General features: G+C 43.1%; 1 long non-coding RNA gene across 1 annotated transcript; it reads left to right on the top strand.

Moving 5' to 3' along the window:
* The first annotated feature begins 1,319 nt into the window (after positions 1–1,319).
* LOC115568430 (uncharacterized) lies at positions 1,320–20,847 on the top strand. Its single transcript, XR_003981396.1, has 3 exons — positions 1,320–1,364; positions 18,642–18,856; positions 20,597–20,847. It is a non-coding gene; the product is annotated as an uncharacterized LOC115568430 (long non-coding RNA).
* The last annotated feature ends 1,547 nt before the right edge of the window (positions 20,848–22,394 follow it).

Consider the following 22,394-nt stretch of genomic DNA (forward strand, 5'->3'; position numbering starts at 1 on the left):
AACCGGCCGGTTCGGCCTGGAACAGACCGGTGTGACAGTTTAACTGGCGTTCATTTTAACTGGCGAGGGTCCCAGATGTGCTGGAGGTGTGGTTTGAGAATCCCGTCTGGAGAGGGGTCCTCGGCCATGTCCGCTAACCAGGAAAAACATACCGATCGCCCTGCTCATTGATCCAAGTCATGTATATGTGTATTCGTTTTGACGTGGCATGAACTCTACTATTCCACACGGAGATGCCGACGTCTGCGACCTGCAGACCACTGTTAGACGAGCGCTACAAAGCAAGCAGTGACAGTGTAGGTGACTGTGACGATGCCTGTCCGAAAAAACGCAACTGTCTATAAATCGTCCAAAAGTGCGTGTTGTCGGTTTCATATCTTTGTCGTGAATGTCTGTACCAGAGGAGGCTCGTCCATAGAGGCAGAGGAGGTTGGTCCTCCTCTATTTTTGGGAGGCTAGAGGAAGATCCATTTTTTTTTAAGAAAGAGTAACTTGTTGAAATAAATCATTACCAAATCTCAGTATCATTTATAAAATATTATATATTTATTATATCATTAAAAAAGTTTCTTCTTTGGAAGAAAATCCACCTAAAACCGTTGAACAGCGACAGCTGCAGCCGGAGGAGACAGAGCAGTCTGTGAGAGGAGCAGGGAGCAGGAAGGTGAGGATAGAGGAGGACGGAGGGCTTCTGTCCTCCGTGGGAGGGATCTCCTTCCATTCACTTAATGCATTCAGGATTTTTTCATGATGATCTATGAATGGCTATGACACGTAAAATGACGCGCTAAGGGAGGACGTCCTCCCTTACCAATCAGCAACCAGAATACAAGATTGGCAGCAGGTTGGTCCAATAACAGTTCCCAAATTTCATTCTCACATTTATACAGCCGTAAACAAAAAATACTTCTATGTACCGTATTGACCCGACTATAGTGCGAGTTTTTTGTTTGTTTTTTTTTCGATTAAAATTATGTGAAAAAGTGGGGTCGTCTTATAATCGGGGTCTAACCGTTGACACATGCTGATAGTTGTCTGGGTCGCTACGCGACCGCAACGGCAGAGGGCGACATCTTATTGTAGAGACGTCACTTACACTGTGGCTGCGGTTATCTGTCAATCACAGCGGAGAAGAAGTGACAGGAGATGAAAAATGGAGAGACGCGGTGATTTTACAGAGCAAAGTGGATCAAAAGTGGCAAGTTAACAGACATCTGAGGCGGAGCTATGATGCTGATTTTAAGATAATGGAGATCAATGCAGCGGAGACGCCAAACAACTGTCAGCCAGCCAAGAAATATGGAGTTACGGAGTGTAACGTCCGAAGATGGCGGGTCCAAAAAGATCGTCTGAAAACGCTAACAGTAAGAGACAAGCTTATCGTGGTCCTCTAAGCGGCCGCTTCCAAGAGACTGACAGGAAGGTGTGTGAGTTTGTTACTGAGAAACAAATTTTGGATATCAGAGTCTTTTTCTGAAGATTAGTCTTGAATAGAGGGGTCGTCTTATTATCAGGGTCGTCCTATATTCGGGTCAATACAGTATTTTACAGCTTTCACTGCCCGCCATGCTCGGACAAGAAATATGGAGTTTTCAGCGATATTGGAATCGGTTTCAAAGGAAATATAAGCAAATTTCTGGTAGAAATCAGAGCGAAGCAGTCAGAAAAATAATTCATAGTTTTCGTTTCGTTCGTCCTGCTGGAGGACATACCGTTAACGGCACGACCAGGCGATTGCGATGAGTGATGTGTGTGTGATGTCCTGTGCTGTCCTGAAGTGTGTACATTGATTGCTGTGGTAGCACAGTGAGTAGAGCAGGTGACTGGGGATCAAATCCCAGAAGGGGTATACAGTGGTATTTTTTTTGTCTTGTATATTAGCCATTTAATAAAATGTTTTTTAAAGAATTCTTATAAGTCATTGTTTTATTGCTTAGTTTTCATTAAATATAAGAAAGTAGGGATAAGTAATTGACTTGTATAAAATAACATGACACCGTGGACTGGTTTTCCTCCTGTTCTCCTCAATTTTTTCAGTCACCAGCCGCCACTGGTCTGTACTCACAAACAACTCATGGGTGGAACAGTGTGAGGCATTTGTTCACGCCGAGCGGCTCGAGAGCAGCGTGGAGACGCTGTTAGCTGTTGGCTGTGGGGCTGAGTGCGCAGCGTCCAGGTTAACTTGTGACACCTGTTACCATCGGGTATTTCTTTTATTCCGCGCTGCGTTCAAATGGTTACTGAATGAAAGCCACCATTCCCAGCCGCATACATAGTTATTAAGCCAAAGTCAAGTCGATGTGAAACCTGTATAATGTCATACAGCCTGCTCGTCAAAGAGTCTACAGAGTACGTTGACATCCTGACAAAACTCAGCGTGACGTCAGTCAGCTGTGGCAATGCGAGAGACGCCCATATCAACCTGTGATACAAACACCTGTACTGACCGTGACCGTGGTTCATAGGAAAGCCCAGACATGTATCTCACTCTTCTCAAGGTATAACGACGGATATCAGAAGGGAGAAGTTGACTCTCCCTTCACTGTGTGTGTGTGTGTGTGTGCGTGTGCGTGCGTCTTTTGTGCTACTGTGTTGAACAGTTTGTGAAGCATCCACGTTTTAGAATTTTGGCTGTGTTCCCCATTTGTCATCATTTACAACCACCAAATCAACCCATGGGCAACACACCAGCCCTGTGTTACAGCAGAAAACAAATCCAACATCGTGGTGGACAATATTACATTCAAGATGCAATGCAAGCCCTATGTGCGCTCTCACACAGTACCAAGAGTGACCCACAGTTGTTACAAAAGGAAAGAAAACAGTAATGTCAGCAGGACTTTATTTTAGCTGTCACATCCTTCACAAAAGTAGTCCCACACAGTAGACCAACACATGATGTGTAACACTACATGCAGCATTTCACTGAATCTGAACGGGAAACACATGATTTTGGCAAACAGGTAAGCTATTTTGCGCCTCTGCAGCGGCTCCCTGCGCGCCTCTTTACATTAAAATTAATCTTTTTTATCATCATCAGTGTTTTAGGTCTACAGTGATTCTGATATTCTCCGACATAAAATGTTCAGCCTACACACAGAATTGTATATGTTGTTATCAAGTTGTGATTAATTGAATGATCCTGAGTTAACAGCATTGTATTTTAAGTTCAAGCCCGGGGTTGATCGCTGTATGTGGTTACGGATAAAAAAAGGATTAACTTTCTGGAGTGGACTAGAATAAAATGTAAACTGTCTTGTGTTCTTTTTTTTTTTGGTTGGTTGTTTTTTAAAATTAGAATAAATAAAACACTATGTGTCTTATTTATTTTCAAATGAGGCAACTTTTTATTTGGTATATTTTCACATTTCTATTGTAGACTACTTCTTTTATTCAATAAATACACCAAAACATGGCATCATTGAAATGGAAAAGCGAAGTTCAAGTATATTTTACTGTAATAGTAGCCCACTGCAGAGTTGCCACGTGACATGTCATGTAAAAATATACATTAATGTTTATTTTGGCTTCTTATAAAACTTGATAGGCTAAGTTTGACTGTCTAGGCTGCGTTACCTTCATTATAATTCACAAATATGTTTTGCAGCCCCAGATTTTTGTGGTGAGGGACCGAATGATTACTTCACTATCTTTTGAAAGTGAAGTTTGCTGACACCTGCCCTAACTTCTGGTGAGGAATCAACTTCTCCCTTCTGATATCCGTCGTTATACCTTGAGAAGAGTGAGATACATGTCTGGGCTTTCCTATGAACCACGGTCGGTACAGGTGTTTGTATCACAGGTTGATATGGGCGTCTCTCGCATTGCCACAGCTGACTGACGTCACGCTGAGTTTTGGCTGGATGTCAACGTACTCTGTAGACTCTTTGACGAGCAGACTGTATGACATTATACAGGTTTCACATCGACTTGACTTTGGCTTAATAACTATGTATGCGGCTGGGAATGGTGGCTTTCATTCAGTAACTATTTGAGCGCAGCGCGGAATAAAAGAAATACCCGATGGTAACAGGTGTCACAAGTTAACCTGGACGCTGCGCACTCAGCCCCACAGCCAACAGCTAACAGCGTCTCCACGCTGCTCTCGAGCCGCTCGGCGTGAACAAATGCCTCATACTGTTCTACCCATGAGTTGTTTGTGAGTACAGACATTCACGACAAAGATATGAAACCGACAACACGCACTTTTGGACGATTTATAGACAGTTGCGTTTTTTCGGACAGGCATCGTCACAGTCACCTACACTGTCACTGCGTGCTTTGTAGCGCTCGTCTAACAGTGGTCTGCAGGTCGCAGACGTCGGCATCTCCGTGTGGAATAGTAGAGTTCATGCCACGTCAAAACGAATACACATATACATGACTTGGATCAATGAGCAGGGCGATCGGTATGTTTTTCCTGGTTAGCGGACATGGCCGAGGACCCCTCTCCAGACGGGATTCTCAAACCACACCTCCAGCACATCTGGGACCCTCGCCAGTTAAAATGAACGCCAGTTAAACTGTCACACCTGCCGTTCAGGAATACTCTTGAACCTCCCGATGGCCAGCCCGCCCCTGAGTCTGTCTATATTGCTCTGTTCAAATTATTGTACTTTCTTATATTAGTAACGTAACGTTAAAGGAGAACTTCGGTCGATTTAAACATGCAGCTTCATTGCTCAAGCTACCCTTGACTTGCGAGTACCGAAGACGCGAACAGATTTGGTCCAGCCATTACAGAGCTCCGTGAACGGAGATGTAGCATTGAACGCCAACTGCATGGGGTCAGAACTTCACGCTGTGTTTTAAGCATCTTAACATGCTCCACATCTCACACCAGAAGTTATGCAACATCAGCAGACACCTTAGCACACAGCACTGTAGCGTGTATGACTCAAACTGAATAAAAAAGTAGTTAAAATAGTGTGTTTGTGCAAGCAGCTACTTACCTGTTTGTTGACATCCGTGTGTTCCGGTAGCTAGACCAAACTAGTCAATCCGTCGAGCGTGCACTTACTCCCTCACTGGCGGAGACGGAAACGTATTCCAGCATTTTCGTGTGTATGTTCATAATGTACATGTCCATGTTACAACCTGTCATGAGCCATGAGCCCTACAATAGCCTGTTAAGCCTGTTAAGTGCACACTCGCTGGATACGCTAGTTTGGTCTAGCTACCGGAAGACGCGGATGTCAACAAACAGGTAAGTAGCTCCTTGCACAAACACACTATTTTAACTACTTTTTTATTCATTTTGAGTCATACACGCTACAGTGCTGTGTGCTAAGGTGTCTGCTGATGTTGCATAACTTCTGGTGTGAGATGTGGAGCATGTTAAGATGCTTAAAACACAGCGTGAAGTTCTGACCCCATGCAGTTAGCGTTCAATGCTACATCTCCGTTCACGGAGCTCTGTAATGGCTGGACCAAATTTGTTCGCGTCTTTGGTACTCGCAAGTCAAGGGTAGCTTGAGCAATGAAGCTGCATGTTTAAATCGACCGAAGTTCTCCTTTAAGTGTTTTTGTAGGCTACTGTTAATGACGGCGCTATAGTGGAAACCACCGTCAATAAGCTAGCGTAACTCCGCAAGGATCAACGCATTTAATTTTCTAAATATTATATCACGTCTTGTGGCAATACATTTGTTAAGGTCCTAAGGGTAATGGCTGTTGATGGTTAGCGTTGATTTTCTTTACTTCCCCAAATTGGCATTTTATGGGTGTTTATTGATCCAGCAGTTGAGCTAATATGCTACCGTTAGTGTTCACTTGTTGTCATAGCAACTGTAAACATCCTGTGTTAGTGGAAACGGGCAACATTGAGTGTGATACATTATAGTATAAGATGTGTTTATTTTGATGGAGATCTACAAGGATTTATGGTTTCTAATATTGTATGTATACATATAGCCTATATTTATATAATCTGTATTTTATTGAGATTTAGAAAAATACGAAAAAGAGAATGAAAACACATTTTTATTATTTTTCCATTACATTTTGTAGTATAGCATATTGTACATACTTGTGTTTTATTGTGATTCTCATATGAAATATATTATCATTGTATTATTTGATCTAATATAATTGAGATTGTATTTTTTTATTATTTATTTATATTGTTCTAATATATTTATATTGTTATATTGTTGGGTTTTGATATTGAGTAGCCTGAGTAAAACTGCCACTGAAGACCAACAAACTGATCGATTTTTGTCATTTACTCTTGCAGAATCTTTTGACACAGTACAGTACAGTCTCTGTATTTATCATATTCAAAGGAATTCATATGTCCAATCAAGATTTTTTTTTTTTTACATATTCTTAATTTATTATTTTATATATGTTGTTTAGCTATATTTTTGATATGTATTATTTGCAAACTGGTGTTATTTGGAGAGACAGCAAGCTCAATTTGCGGCAGCGGCACCCAGCTTCGGCATCTCTGGTGGCACCCCCAGATGCCGCAGTTAGGTGCCGCTAGCAGTCGCTGCAGGTGCCGCTGCATGCCAGGAGGTGCCACTGGATGCTGGCAGGTGCCACTGGATGCCGGGAGGTGCCGCTGCATACCAGGAGGTGCCACTGGATGCCGGGAGGTGCCGCTGGATGCCGGGAGGTGCCGCTGGATGCCGGGAGGTGCCACTGGATGCCGGGAGGTGCCGCTGGATGCCGGGAGGTGCCAGTGCTTGTGCCGCTGGATGCCGGGAGGTGCCAGTGCTTGTGCCACTGCGTGCCGAGAGGTACCACTCCTTGTGCCGCTACCTGTGACATCTGCTGTGGCATCCAGGAGTGCCAGCAGAGGTGTCGCGGCAAATGCCGCTGTTTGGGCGAGATGTCGCGGCAGAAGCTGCTGTTTGGTGGGGGTGCCACTGCTTGTGCCGCTACTCGTGTCATCTGCCGTGGCATCTAGGAGTGCCAGGAGGGATGTCGCGGCAGATGCAGCTGTTGGGGGGAGATGTCACTGCTTATGCCGCTGTATAGGCGAGACAAGAGGGTCTGGCTGCCTCCAGCGTGAGGCTGCTTCCCGTACAGACTCCGCTCTTCGACTGCATCCAGCATAGACAAATACATAGACGCCTCATTCAGTGTTGGACCGTACGTCGACGTCGCTGCCATATTGGATGTGGCAGCTCCGCCCCGTGAACTAACACAAGTCAATGGAGTGAACTTTATAAAGCGCCTTCTACACAGTGCTATAAGTTAATGCCTCATTTACACATTCACACACGTACGGGTATATTCAGGAAACAGAGAGGAACCAAAAACAATGTCTGTAACGTCTGATGATTATAAACGTTAACTACTCCTCATATGTTCAGTATACAGGTCAGCACCAAACCATTATATAATGTTTTCATGAGCTGCTAATGTATGTAACGCTGTTACTGTGATGATACATGACAGTTAAATATTTAATCTGTGTCCATAATAACCAGATCATGACATGTAAATGTGATGTCTGTCTCCCATACTGTCAACTTGTTTCATTAAATTTAAGTTTAAATATGGACAACTGACGTCATAATATATCAATCAGAATCAGACATATTTTATTGATGCACGACGGTTAATTGCAGCGTAGATGCTCCCATTCAAAGTCAAGAAAGAGCCAAAATATGTTTTGACCGGCCACTGAAGTGTTCACAATCACGACAAGATTTCCTGTAGGAAACACTGAACAGCATAGGGATAGCTGTTAATTGCCCACTGATTGTTTTTTTTAGTAGGGAACTATCTAAACTACTACTTCTTCCTCTTCCTCTACTGCTCATAGGTGTGATTGGCAAAGGACAAAAGAGCAGGAAAATATACGGTTCCACTATGTCTCTCTTTACATTTAGTTTGTCCCGATGTTGGCTGCAGCTAAGAAAGAATTAGTTGGCCCCACACGTCCAAAATTCTTAGAACACAGTGTCCTCCTGCTGCTGACACTGGGTGAACATAAAGTCGCGGCTGGACCCGAGTGAATATCCGCCGAATATCCAACCTGAAACTAACTTCACCCCGGTTCGATGGGAAGCCTGTTGCAGCCTTTGAATAGGATGGCGAGGATTTCAGTCACTCAACTTAAACGGTGATTTGTAGAAATTATACAAATAGCGACAATAATAATCGATTTAAGACAACTTAGGGTGTAGTGCTTTCACTGTGTGCAACTTAAATTCGCCATTCGCCCATGATATTAAACGAAAAAAAAAAAAAAAGTATATTTTTTTATGTTTCAGCGCTGAATATCCCGCAGCAGAATGCATGTAGGGGAAACACTGACACATCAGAGAACCTCCCGCAACGATTGCAGGCTCTTTGGTGGAGCTCTGCTTTGAATGAAGTTCCATTGTGACAAATAAATTGACTTCTTGCGGAGCGACATGAAGACATGAATCAGAGGCATAAAAAACGTTGACAGCGGTGGCCGGTCATGATGTTTACCAATACCCGACCCGTGCCTTGCGCAACTTGATCAATTTTGACGGTGGACAGCGAGGGGCAAATCTGAAACGCAATCAGTAGATCTGCTGTAGCTGGAAACTGTCTGTTTTACTTTTTGGCATTTATGTTGAAAGTTATATAGCAAAGTCGGCAAATATAAGCAGCTGCCAGGTCACAGTAACAGCGTTACATACATTAGCAGCTGTAAACACTCATGAAAACATTATAAAATGGTTTGGTGCTTACCTGTATACTGAACATATGAGGAGTAGTTAACGTTTTTAATCATATTATATTCTGTTCTGTTTTTAGGGTGACTTTAACATCTGTCTAGGGACTACAGATGAAAAATAGCCTCTTGGCTAATTCTGGCGCATTTACAGTAATGTTATTAATGTGCACTGTCCCTGTTTTCAAATAAACTAAACTTTAAATCAGACGTTACAGACGTTGTTTTTGGTTCCTCTGTTTCCTGAATATACCCGTACGTGTGTGAATGTGTAAATGAGGCATTAACTCATAGCACTGTGTAGAAGGCGCTTTATAAAGTTCACTCCATTGACTTGTGTTAGTTCACGGGGCGGAGCTGCCACATCCAATATGGCGGCGACGTCGACGTACGGTCCAACACTGAATGAGGCGTCTATGTATTTGTCTATGCTGGATGCGGTCGAAGAGCGGAGTCTGTACGGGAAGCAGCCTCGCGCTGGAGGCAGCCAGACCCTCTTGTCTCGCCTATACAGCGGCATAAGCAGTGACATCTCCCCCCAACAGCTGCATCTGCCGCGACATCCCTCCTGGCACTCCTAGATGCCACGGCAGATGTCACGAGTAGCGGCACAAGCAGTGGCACCCCCACCAAACAGCAGCTTCTGCCGCGACATCTCGCCCAAACAGCGGCATTTGCCGCGACATGTGCCGCGACATCTCTGCTGGCACTCCTGGATGCCAAGGCAGATGTCACAGGTAGCGGCACAAGCAGTGGTACCTCTTGGCACGCAGTGGCAAAAGCACTGGCACCTCCCGGCATGCAGTGGCACAAGCACTGGCACCTCCCGGCATGCAGTGGCACAAGCACTGGCACCTCCCGGCATCCAGTGGCACCTCCTGGCATGCAGCGGCACCTCCTGGCATCCAGTGGCACCTCCCGGCATCCAGTGGCACCTCCTGGCATGCAGCGGCACCTCCCGGCATCCAGTGGCACCTCCTGGCATGCAGCGGCACCTCCTGGCATCCAGTGGCACCTCCCGGCATCCAGTGGCACCTCCCGGCATCCAGTGGCACCTCCTGGCATGCAGCGGCACCTCCCGGCATCCAGTAGCACCTCCCGGCATCCAGTGGCACCTCCTGGCATGCAGTGGCACCTCCTGGCATGCAGCGGCACCTCCTGGCATGCAGCGGCACCTGCCGCGACTGCTAGCGGCACCTAGCTGCGGCATCTGGGAGTGCCACCAGAGATGCCGCAGTGGGTGCCGCTGCCGCAAATTGAGCCAGCACCTGCTGCTTATTTGTATGAATATCTATTTTGCCTATTGTCTGCTTGTTTGTAATCTAAAATTAAGATTTCTAAATTGAAAAAAACAAAACAAGAAACAGGCTTGACTCAAGAGCAAGAGGTACAAGTCAGTTGCAGGCTGCGTATAATTGCTTGTTAAACTGCAGCCAGGGGCGGACTGGGGGGGAAAAGTGGCCCGGGAGTCATTGACAGACCGGCCCACTTCATGCGCGGTGTTGGGAGCCAGCCGGCAACACAAGTTTCATGTACCTTGATGGAAAAACTGCATTTGATGTTGTTTTGGACCATAATCATATAGTAATCATTAACCCTGAACCCTTAAGTAGCCTACAGTAAAATAATTACAGCAGTATAGTGATTTTACAGGATGTAGTGATTTTAATGCAAACAGGTCATTGATACAATAACATTTGGCGGACTAATTTACCAGGCTGTTAGAACTGAATGACACTGACTGTCTATACCATGAGTAAACCACTAGGGGGCAACATAATTACAACAATAAGCCCATTGGTTGCTATGGCGCCGTACTAGGTGGCAGCCTGTAACAGCAGCTCCCGTGGGTTTTTAAGTTTTTTCGTAGTTTTTGTTGTATTTGTGTTGTGTTTGTGTTCTGGTTTTCGCTGAACTTTTGGCGGCTCTTCTCCGGAGACTGAGAGAGGACGAACACCTTTCTTTTTTTTCTTTTTTGAACTTTTACGGCACTTTTTGTGATGTTTTGCTAGCCCTAGCAACGGAGGGTCAGGAGTGCATCATTAAGCGCATTGTTTACACACGCGACCAGCTGATTGCGCTGTGTGAACCTGCACTGCTACCCGGAGCCAGGCCTGAGGACCTGAAGGAGCTGCGGAGGAGACGCCGTGGCTGCAGAGCCGGGTGAAGAGGAGGAGACACAGACCGGCTGTACCGGTGATCGTCATGGGGAACGTGAGGTCTCTGGGGAACAAGACGGACGAGCTCGCCGCGCTGATAAAGGCTCAGAGGGAATATCGTGAGTGCAGTGTGTTGTGTTTCACGGAGACATGGCTTCACTCAAACATCCCGGACCACAGCGTGGCGATTCCCGGCTTCAGCACTGTTCGGGCGGACAGGGACGTGACAAGCAGCGGAAAGAAAAAAGGAGGAGGGATTGCACTGTACGTGAGTGAGAGGTGGTGTAATCCCGGATGAGGCCTTATTATTTGCCCCGGGAATTCACGTCCGCCATCATTATCGGTGTGTACGTTTCTCCTTCAGCTGATGCAGCGGTGGCCTGTGACGTCATCCACTCCGCTGTTGCCCAGATACAGACGCAGCATCCTAACGCATTTATTGTCATCACTGGGGATTTTAATCACGTCTCACTGGACAAAACCCTTCCAACATTTCACCAGTATGTTGACTGCCCCACCAGAGACTGTAACACACTGAATCTGTTGTATGCAAATGCTAAGGATGCATACAGTCCCACAGCCCTCCCCCCTCTTGGAAGATCTGACCACAACCTGGTTCTGCTGACCCCTAAGTATATGCCTCTTGTTCAGCGGCAGCCTGTCCACACTTGGAGCGTGAGGAGGTGGACTCAGGAGGCTGCTGACGCACTACAGGACTGCTTTGAGTCGACAGACTGGGATGCACTTGTTGAGCCACATGGAGAGGATCTCGACAGCATGACCGACTGCATCACAGAATACATCAGGTTCTGTGAACACACCATCATGCCAACCCGGACTGTACGCTGCTTCCCTAATAATAAGCCGTGGATCACCAATGACCTGAAAGTCCTTCTTAACAAGAAGAAGAGGGCGTTCAGGTCTGGAGACAGGGAAGAACTGAGGAGAGTGCAGCATGAACTCAGGGATATGCTGAGGGCCTGTAAGACACCTACAGGAGGAAGCTGGAGACTAAACTCCAGCAGAACAAAGTGAGGGATGTGTGGACTGGTATGAAGCAGATCACTGGGTGTAAGGTGAGCGGCAGACAGTCATCGGGCAGCCTGGAGAGGGCAAACGAGCTGAACAGATTCTTCAATTATGGCGGGTGGATAGTGCCAATGCAAGGATTACCAGGAGAAGGAGAAGGAGCAATCTCCCCTTCCGTCACCGCCTGACCGTGTGGATTTTTGAATGGGAGTGAATGGGACAGCAGATGAGACACCGGCGGCGACTTCGCGGCGAGTGCATTGAAAGAACGTGTATCGACGGCGACGTGACGACGGCGTATGTTAGAATTACTAACAAAATATACGCCTGAAACACACGTCGTCTCCAAAGTACGTCGCCGCCACCACAGTACGTCGTCTCCAAAGTACGTCGCCGCCACCAAAGTACGTCGTCACCAAAGTACGTTGTCACGAAAGTACGTCGTCACACTCAGAAGTGTTCAAACAATAATCTGTCACAACAATTATAATTACAATTCTCATGGGATTAGGAGTCCTGTCACCAAGAACTGTATGTATTGTTTTATTGTTAATTCGATTGTCCTTTCTTTTGTTTAACTCTTGTTTTGCTGTCATATATGTGTAACTATTGTACGGAAACGCTATAACGTAATATTGTACGTTATAGCAACTTTCAATAAAGTTGGAAGAAAAAAAAATGTACGTCCTTGAACACCGTCGTCAGCAGGGCCGGTTTTTGCTATGGGCAATGTGGGCGACCGCCCAGGGCGCAATCCATGTGAGGGCGCACGCCCTCACGGGAAAAAAAAAAAAAAAAAATCGCCAGTTTTCTAGACTAGCGCCGCTCATTTCCCTTAGTGGAGTGGGCGCTGGGGCGCCCTCATTGTCACCTCAACTTGCTGCTCAGAGTCATACAGGTTGTGTGTGTCAGACAGTCCCTCCAGAAAAACGCGATTATGCGATCGCATAATTCAAATCATAATCAGCCAAAGTCCGCATATTTATGCGGGGGCTGCATTTTTTTCAAATACGCCGCACTTTCGCTGCATAAATTGCAGATTTCCGCGCAAAATATGCGGGGCTTGCATAATTTCATAATCCCCGCATTCTTGTTGCAAAAAAGTCACATATATCTCATCAGAAAGTTGAAAAATGTTGTGTTTGCTTCACACAAGAGCAGCCATTTTCCCCTGTTGCCATGGGAATGTTATGAAGTGACGTAATTACGCGACGTGAACATCATCAAAAAGCGATGAAGCCATGATGAAGCCCGCAACTCATTCTCATTTGCCAACAAAAAAAAATCATACTAGTTTCAAAAACCTTCCAGTTGTAAGTATATTAGAAGTATGTAAATGTATGGTACAGTAAGAGATTGCACTTTGTCCATTGGAAGCACTTTTGGAAGCACTTATTTTAACAGAAGATGTCCGTTTTGTATAGCTACCTCTGTAAAACAGGAAACACATTTATTTATTTATTTTTTATTTTCTTTATTCATTTTTACAGAACTTGTAGCATATTCCTTTTGTTCAGCTACAGACCTTGTTTGACTCATCATTGTTTTGTAAGTTTGAGCCATGTTTTTATTAAGGTCTGAAATAAAACAAGAACTTAAATATTCCCAGCACTTTCTGTGTTGTAGTATGCTGCTTATCATAGGAAGTAATAAGAAATGACTCTTTACATTATGGTAGTAGCCTAGTGAGAACAGGGTGTTGGGGGAATCACTTTTTTTTCTCTCTTTTTATCATCAAACCACAAATTTTGGGAGTTACCGCAATTTCATCGCACAAAATTGCATAAATATCCCGCATATTTCATTGCATTTTTTAAGAAAACGTGCCGCATAATCAGGGATTTTTTTGGGGGGGGGGGGGGGCAAGTGATGGTTCGCCTGGTCGTCAGTGTGACTTTCCCCAACTTAATTGAAGGAATTCAAGTCTTTCAATAGCTTACATGTTTTATATGTTAACATGTTTTAAGTTTCGTGTATATTGGGAACAACAGAGTAGGCCTACAGTGCATAGCCTGTACTATGCTCATCCTTTGGATTCAATTTTTGTTTTTCTTTTGAGCAGTTGCAGCATTGAAATTTGACTGAATAGACTAGGCCTAAGCAGAACAAGAAGCCAGCAACACTCCCTCTAATATCTTTAATGTCTCACTGGTGCAGGCTACTCACACAAACCGGTTTTGACAGTCAGTCTTCGACAGTGTGTCTAAGCCATGTCCTGCTTTCAAAATTGCAAAATTTAAAAGTCCATGTCCAAATTTAACAATGTTTCTAGGGAAATATTTATAGCGGATTTTATCCACTACATGGTACCATTGTTCAGTGATTGTTGTAGTTACACATAGTGTTGAGTGTTGGAAGAAGTAGGCTACTTGGATCAAAACTATCAATACCACAATGCAAAAAAAAGAAAACGTAATTATATATCTATATAATTAAGTATATATATTTCTGATATATATATGTGTGTGTACATATATATATATATATATATATATATATATATATATATATATATATATATATATATATATATATATATATATATATATCACAGAGAGAGGTAACTTAAGATCTCGGTCAGTTACCATGGTAACATACTTTATGAACCTAACCTGGTCGGGACCAGGGGTCCGTTTCACAAAGCAGGTTCAACAAACTCTGAGTCTAACCCTGAACTCTGAGTTGATCTACTCTGAAATAGGAAAATCTGAGTTTTCGGTTCCAGAACAGCTGATTTGAGTTAGTTTGATCAACTTGGAGTAGTTTCACCTGGAGTTAAGCGTGTGCACTACAAGTATAAAAAGACAGCATCAATGGAGCCCCGATTCGACGAGTCACCATGGCAACGGGGAAGAGGAGGGCTACGTTTTTCACCCCACTGGAATTGGAAATATTAATGCGCTCATACGGTGAGTTTGAGCACGTTTTTAGAAGGAAGTGTAAGACCGCTGCAGCAGCAAAAGAGAGGGAGACGGCGTGGGAGAACATTGGTGCTCGGGTCAATGCGTAAGTTTAAATGTAGTCCTTTGCAATCACAATAATATTACAGGGGGAAACTGCTTGAGTGGTAGCCTATTAATTTATTTAATTTAGGTGCAATCCCGCGGGGGAGAAGCGCACTTGGCAGCAGCTTAAGATGAAAGATAAAAACATTCGACCTCGGCATAATATCATGGGGATACCTCATTTTGATCATGTTTTACATTGTAAAGTAAATATTAAGTGGCTGTTTGACTGTACAGTTGTTTAATCCCCAACATAATGCTGTTTTCACACACATAAATGTCTTCTCATCTATATCATGTTCTGTTAAATAATTAAGCCTATTTAATCTAACACAGACTCTATTCAGTCAACAGAAAGAAAGCAGATGCCCGTAAAACGGGTGGTGGCCCAGCACCGCCACCTCTAACGGAGGCAGAGGAGCTGAAAATGACAAAGATGGGTAGTAGCACACTTTTCTGACCGCTCTGCATACAGCTGCCTTGCTCAAGTGCTCTGCATCTCCGACGTTGTTTAAAAAACTCCCATTTGCAAAAAAAAACGCAGCGCAACACACAATATCTGCTGGGATGTGAGAGCATGACTTCGGTTGGTAATGTTGGAAATGTAAGGACGGATTAGGTTGTGTATGTAAATGATGGACTGTGACGTGAAACGGTACCGCTCAAAAACGAGAACTGTCTGGAAATGCAAGAACATCTATGCGCGGCCTGATAATCATCTCCCGACGAATATTTGATTCTCTGCGCAGTAATGCTGCACCTTCATCCACGGGATCATTATCAAAAGGACATGCCATGGTAGTGACGGAGCTCATCTAAATGAATTTAAATTCTCCTCCTGGTGTAAAACTATGTGAATAATTTCTGCTTCAACATGATCTGACTGAGAAGGGAAGGACTGCCGCTGTCAGACAGCTCCGTCAGACTCAGGATTTCTTCAGGTAGTGAGCAGGTTATGTTCACAGAGTAGCTCAGAGTTTTCACAAAACCCGCTTTCTGGAATACCCCCCAGGTCTTTTGTCAGGGCCCAGGGCATTAAATTATGGACTACTCCTTCAAAATAGGCCTCCAGCACCTCTTAAAACCGTCAGAAAACCAGTCCTGAATGTTGTATCAGCAACAGTTCTTTCCCTTTGATGCACTTCCATGGTTAACCGGGGAGAGGCAGCAATGTGCCGTCAGGCATCTAGCCTGCCGAAGAAGAAGAAGAAGAAGAAGAAGAAGAATGTCGTAACCATCCAAAGTAGATTTTCCACGACCTATTAGATTGTGAAATGATGGTATATGATCCTGTAGAAGCCTCAAGTCCATATGATTACAACCTTGTCTTAAATAAAACACGTTTTATTTACGATGTCACGGAAAAGTACTACACTACCTACAATCCTATAGTGTAACAGCGACGTATGTGAATGGTGGAGCTCGCTGTTACCATGGAAATGTTTACCAAACCCGCGAATTTCATGTTCGGGTGGTAGGGCACCAAGGGGGTAAACGGGCTCCATTGCTTGGACATACAGTTTTGGTACACACAACTTTGGAAAACATACAACGGCTGGAAACGTGTCAAAACGCGTCAAAAGATATGGCTAGGTGAGTTTATTATAACGTTATGCCATTTATTTGAAATGCTGTAGTGGCTGTCATTATCCGATGTGCGTCCCTGCCCGATGTGACTTGAACATGATAACAACATTCGGACAAAATACTTTTATAACTGGTTCAGCTGTTTTTTTGTACATATTTACGTCATTTTCCTCGCGCCTCATGGTGTGCTGGAACGGAATCCCCCCCCCCCCCCAAAAAAAAAAACGTAATCTCGCATCGCCGCCATCTTGGCACCAGAGTCAATCGGAATCAACGGAGAGCGAGCAACTATGACCGTATTTTGTGCAGTTTACGGTTCCAATAACTGGCGCAGTATTGTTACCAGATCGTGGGGAATTATCTTTCACAAGTAAGATTTTTTATTTTATTTTAATATTTTTTGTGACAGCGCCCTGTATCACAACTAAATCTCTGCCGTTTGTAACTGTGTGAAAATCCGGTAAAAATACACCTTCCGCAGTAGAAATAAATGCAGGGGGTGCGCATTGGGGACCCATCCAAGATGGCGGCTGCGCTGATACGTCAGCTCCAATGGGCAGCGTCAGTCTATGAGACGTCTACGTATATTATGTCTACCGTAAAATACCAAATAATAGCCGGGGCGTTTATTCGTTTCAATCACTTAACAGACCAGGCGTTTATTTGGGACCAGCGTTTAATTCCTTCCTCTCAAACATCCGGGATGAAAATGTCACAAACTTCTCCAGCTTATCGGTGAATTCTCCGGCATCCTTCTGGGCAACACTTTTGTCAAGTCTTTAAAACCAACTACAATACATAACAAATGACTTGTGAGTCATACAGACTTGTGAGTGATACAGTGAGTACAGTGTTGTTCATGGAGGAGTGGGGCCCCAAATTCTTTCGAAAAGACTGCTCTGCCAGCTGACAGGGGAAAGGACTCCCACTGTCGATTTGATGGAGGTGGAGGATGTTGAGTTACAGAGCCAGTTCCAGAAGGCAAGTTTCAAATTACTGTTAGCAATATTCAAAATTTGATTACCTTATACCACTTTATATTTATACAACTTTTATATTTCAACAAAAGGACATTTTACAAAAAGGGACCTAATGTAAAAATAACTTTTGGCTCATGTGATTGTAATAAATTACATTGAAACATAGGTTGGTACTTGAAATTATACTTTAGCAAATATTATCTTATTAACTCAGGGACAGTTGTCATTATAAAGGTTGCCGATCCTCTGGTTTTTATTAAATGGACACATGCTGACCACACATGGCAGGGTTTCCTAATACAGTACCGTTAGGAGAGCATTAGTTTACACCATCATTGGATTGGAGGTTTTCTACAGTGACAAATAAAGTACTTGTAAATGGGCAGAGAAAGCTTAGTAGATCTGGGAAAAATGAAGAAAAACATCAAAAAAAATATATGACTGATATTTGAATTCAGTTTTATTGTCAAGAATAGCAATTATTAATGGAAATAATAGTCCTATAAAATTTTGAAAATATGCTCAGCTCCACCCATTTAGCGATTTACAACTTTATTCACACATGTCTACAGCACATAATAGATGCCTACTGATATATATTTTGTGTGTATTGAAGTAATTAGTGATCAGGACCCTCAGTGACAGGGATGACGTTCTTTTGTCAGCTTTGAATTATTACTTGGAGGGTCGACTGGACGCACCTCTAAAACAGTAAGTGATTTGATTGTGTCTGTTGTATATTGGAAAGATTAAAGGACAAGTCTGGTGATATCTTGTTTGGTTCTGTGTGTAAAAATGCAGTGAGAAAGCAGGTTAAGCATGTTTTTGGTGGAAATTTTACAAGCCCCATAGTATACGTATATGGGCCACTGATTAGTCTAAATCAGCATACACAGTATATGTATCAGATCATTTAACAGATTTCTTCACTACCCGTGACACCTTAAACTCACACAAACACACACACACACACACACACGCCATAATAAAATGAATTATGCATCCAGAACCATTAAGCTAAGGTTCCCTGAATTAGCCGATTATATTTCAAGTAAGCCCTGATTTTTGTTTTTGATCTTTTCATGTAGTTATAGAAATATAATTTTATCTACAGCTTTGATAAATTTAACATTCTTTTTTATGTTTTTACAACTAAAAGGGGTACTGCATTTATATTGGCAGGTAGTAATCTATGTAATCTATGTTATGTCTTTACAAGGCTTCAGGAGGGCTTGGAAGCGCTTGGAGTGCTGAACGCACTTAAAGAGAAGCCAGCATTGCGGCTTATGTTCTCTGGAGGCCCCCCTGCCCCACTGACGGCTGAGAGTGTCACAGCACTGTTTAAGGTGACATTCAGTGTGGCAGGGAGCTCTCGACGGTTGGTGAAGGAGAGAGCAGTTGGCCACTGGAGGGACTGGCTCATTGACATAGAGGGTATGCACACTTTGATAACTAGAGGGAAATCGGGGAATGTAGAACACAATGCATTTTTTACACTGGAACAATGCAAAACAGATGATTAGTAATAAGCCAGAGAAAACCAAAGTATGAATGGTATTGCAGTGTCTACACAAATTGCATTTCTCTCTTGCACAAAAATATGTGAGATGTTATATGTTGACATTATACACAGGGTTCCCATGGGGCCTTGAAATCCTTGTAAGTTTTTTAATTAGGAAAAAATAACAGGCCCTTGAGCATTTTTGAAAATAGGCTTTAAGAGACATAGGTCATTCAAAGTGCTTGAATTCATACCTTGCCCAAGAGGTTTTGTGAATATTTGTTACATATTGAAGCGTATTCCTACCAGACCCGAAAAAAAATCAGTTTCACTTCATAACAAGATCAGTTTCACAGTCCGACCCTATTCTTGTAGGGTCAGTTCATCTCATACCTGTCACACCTGAGGGTCGTCCTGTCGAGTACCTCTAGCCCTGATCCATAGCTTTGCCACAGTGTCTGTCACGTTTGTATTTCTACTTTCTTTTGTACCTCTGGAGAACAGTGATCTTATTTTGATAAAGTTCTTTTGGTCAGCCTGCTTTTGTTTGAGAGCAGTTAATTTCATAGCCTCGATGTTTTTCCTCCCTGTGGAGCGATCTTTTGTATGTATCTTTTGTAAATCAGAATAGTGTAGTTTAAGTTTGTAGCCTTTTGCCTTGATCATCCTTGTGAGCGATTTTCATTTTGTAATTTTCATAGTGTTTGTTTTTTCAAGAGTAGACTAGACTTAGACGTTTTTCCTACTTCGGGAGGGATTTTCTGTTCCATTGATTTCTTGTTTGTTTTTTGCTTTCTTAGCCCTGGTCCTTTTGATGAGATTAGAGTTTGTAGTCAAGTTGTTTTGACAGTCTTTCTGAAGAAGACTCAAGAAATTTTCAGAATAAAAGCCGGTCTAAATTGTTCCCAATCTGCTTCTGAGTCCACTCCTTTGTCCAAGCCTGACAATACCATCCAAACACCCAACTGCAGCGTGTGGACATTTATATTCAGTTTGTTCAAGACTCTAGCATTTTGTCAATGTGAACGTATCGGCACAGACAAATTTTAAAATTGTTCTGTGGATGCAAGTTTCATCATGTTTTTTTCCATTATTTTTTCTTAATTGTTTTAAAAAGATAATTTTAACTAAAATAGGACGCAAGAGCTGATGGAGGCAGCTTATGGTGGGAGGAAAGGCAGGGGGAGCAGGCCAGCTTAATGGGAGTATGTTGTCCACAGAAAACACAGGCGTGCAATTTAGCTGGCTCCCTGAACTACTAACAGGAAATAAACTGTGAGCCTTCATCCATAGTGGTTTATAGACCATCTCACTTGAAGCCTAGAGTTAAACATGCTGCATTGGATCACCATATGCTCCTTAAATTGGAGGGAACTGGACCCGGAAAATCTTTGCAAGGTCCTTGAAGTTGATGTTAACCAAACAGTGGTAACCCTGTATATATTCACAATGAAATAGTCCATTTTCGAGAACATGGTTTCACAGCATCCAACAAAAGGTCCATTGCCAAAACGCAATCATAATCATTTTGCCTTCATTAGATTAAAGGGGTAGTTTTGATATTTACACTGACATATTTATTTGGAGATCATTTTGTTTATGCTTTGTGAATTGTAAAACAACATTTAACCAGAATCACTTCTTTTACATGTATCACATCATTTACATTGCAGGAGGAGATACAGTGCTAACAGAGGATGGACTTGAGCCAGTCCGTATTACCTTGGAGGATGTCCTCATGTTCTGCACAGGGGCAGACAAGATCCCACCTCTTGGCTTCGGTGTGGTGCCTTCACTTGTGTTTTTGCATCAGCAAAGTAACAGCCAGAGAAGGACATTTCCGAAAGCCAACACCTGCGCCCTGGTCTTGAGGATTCCTATCCATTCCTCATATGAGGAATTCAGCGATTCGATGATATCTGGGATTAAGCAGTCCCCACAATTCGGGACTGCTTAATCCCAGATATCATTGAATTGCTGAAGGGACTGAGTTATTATTAGTTCTATTGTTCTATTGTTATATTGTTGGTTGTGAATGCAGGAGGCATTCACAACATATGTTCTTCGCCTTCAGGGAATTCTTTAGTTTTATTTGTGTGAATGCTGAAGGCAATATTGTTCTTCTGTTTAACAAAAGCACCCTAAAAAAGAAATCACTTGATGACATGAGCCACAGAAACTGCTTTTTCAGTCAGGGCCGCTAACTAATTACTCACTCTGGGGGCTCGGGCATCGTACCTGTTATAGTATTTGGGCCATTCTGTCTTATTGATAGCATTTTTTTTTTCTTTTTTTTTTTTCTTGGTGAGGCAGGCAGCCTCAGGGGACCGCTAATGACATGTAGCAGAGAGAAAATCTCCCATAAGCGAGAAGATTCTTGTAATAATGAAGCAAACTTGACAATGGGAGCATTGAATGTGATCGTTAAGAACCAGTTTGTAGGTAATCGCAGCACCTCTTAACCGGGCCTGAGCTAGAAAGGGTTGTGGACAACACTCTGCACGGGGCTGCGAGAACTTTAAGGCAGAACATCGTCTACCCGTCATGAGGGAGGTTTCCCTCCGAGTCACTTAGGGTCTAGTCTCCACGAGGTGTGCTTAGAGTTTTGTGTTTCTTTTAAAGCATCTCAGATTTGTAGAGGTCCTGCGGGTCAGCCGCTCGCTTTCACTACTCTTCGGTTGCCTTTACACCTGCTGTTTTATCTCAGTGCTAATGCCGCTCTCAATTAGCCATCGGGAACATCGATGTTCCGCAGACACAAATAATTATTCTCACACCATATGTAAATACCGTTGAGACGATCTGTATGTTTTGTTGAGGCCACAAAAGGTTGAATCACACATTTGTGTTCATTTAAAGGTAGTTTACCACTTTATTATACTGCAGAGAAGTAAGGCCCGCGTCGTTTTCAACCTCATAATGAGGTCGGCTGGTCCACTTATTTTTGTAAGTTAGATATTTTTACATTTGCTCTCTTTCTGTCTTCGCGATGCAATTGCCGCAAAACAATTTCTCCCCATCTTAGCTTATAAAATACATCAATGAAGCACCTGTGACTGTATAAGCAGGCAAGGAAGGATCAGCAATACATTATCATAGTTAACGACATATGTTTACACGCAAACGTCACAGCTTTCTTAATTGTTGTGACAAACAAAGAAGCTTATGTGATTGCTCTTATATTGTCAATCATTCATTATCTGGTTATGGAGGTTTTTTGCAAGATGAGAGATGCCTTGAAAAAAAAATGCTTGAAAATTGTCCATAAATATAATAACGATTAAACTATGGTGTAATAAAATGTGTTACATAACGTTCATTAACTACTTCTAAATATGCAGATGAAGTTTCCACAGTTGTCCCGAAAAGCAAAAAGTATTCATGAATAATGCTAATGCTTCTTTTCATGCCCGATATAAAGTAAATGTTTCATATGATCACTGTGATATTGTCATTTGCTCATTATTTGTT

This window comes from Sparus aurata, chromosome 18 (assembly GCF_900880675.1).
Source record: "Sparus aurata chromosome 18, fSpaAur1.1, whole genome shotgun sequence".
Taxonomy (NCBI): domain Eukaryota; kingdom Metazoa; phylum Chordata; class Actinopteri; order Spariformes; family Sparidae; genus Sparus; species Sparus aurata.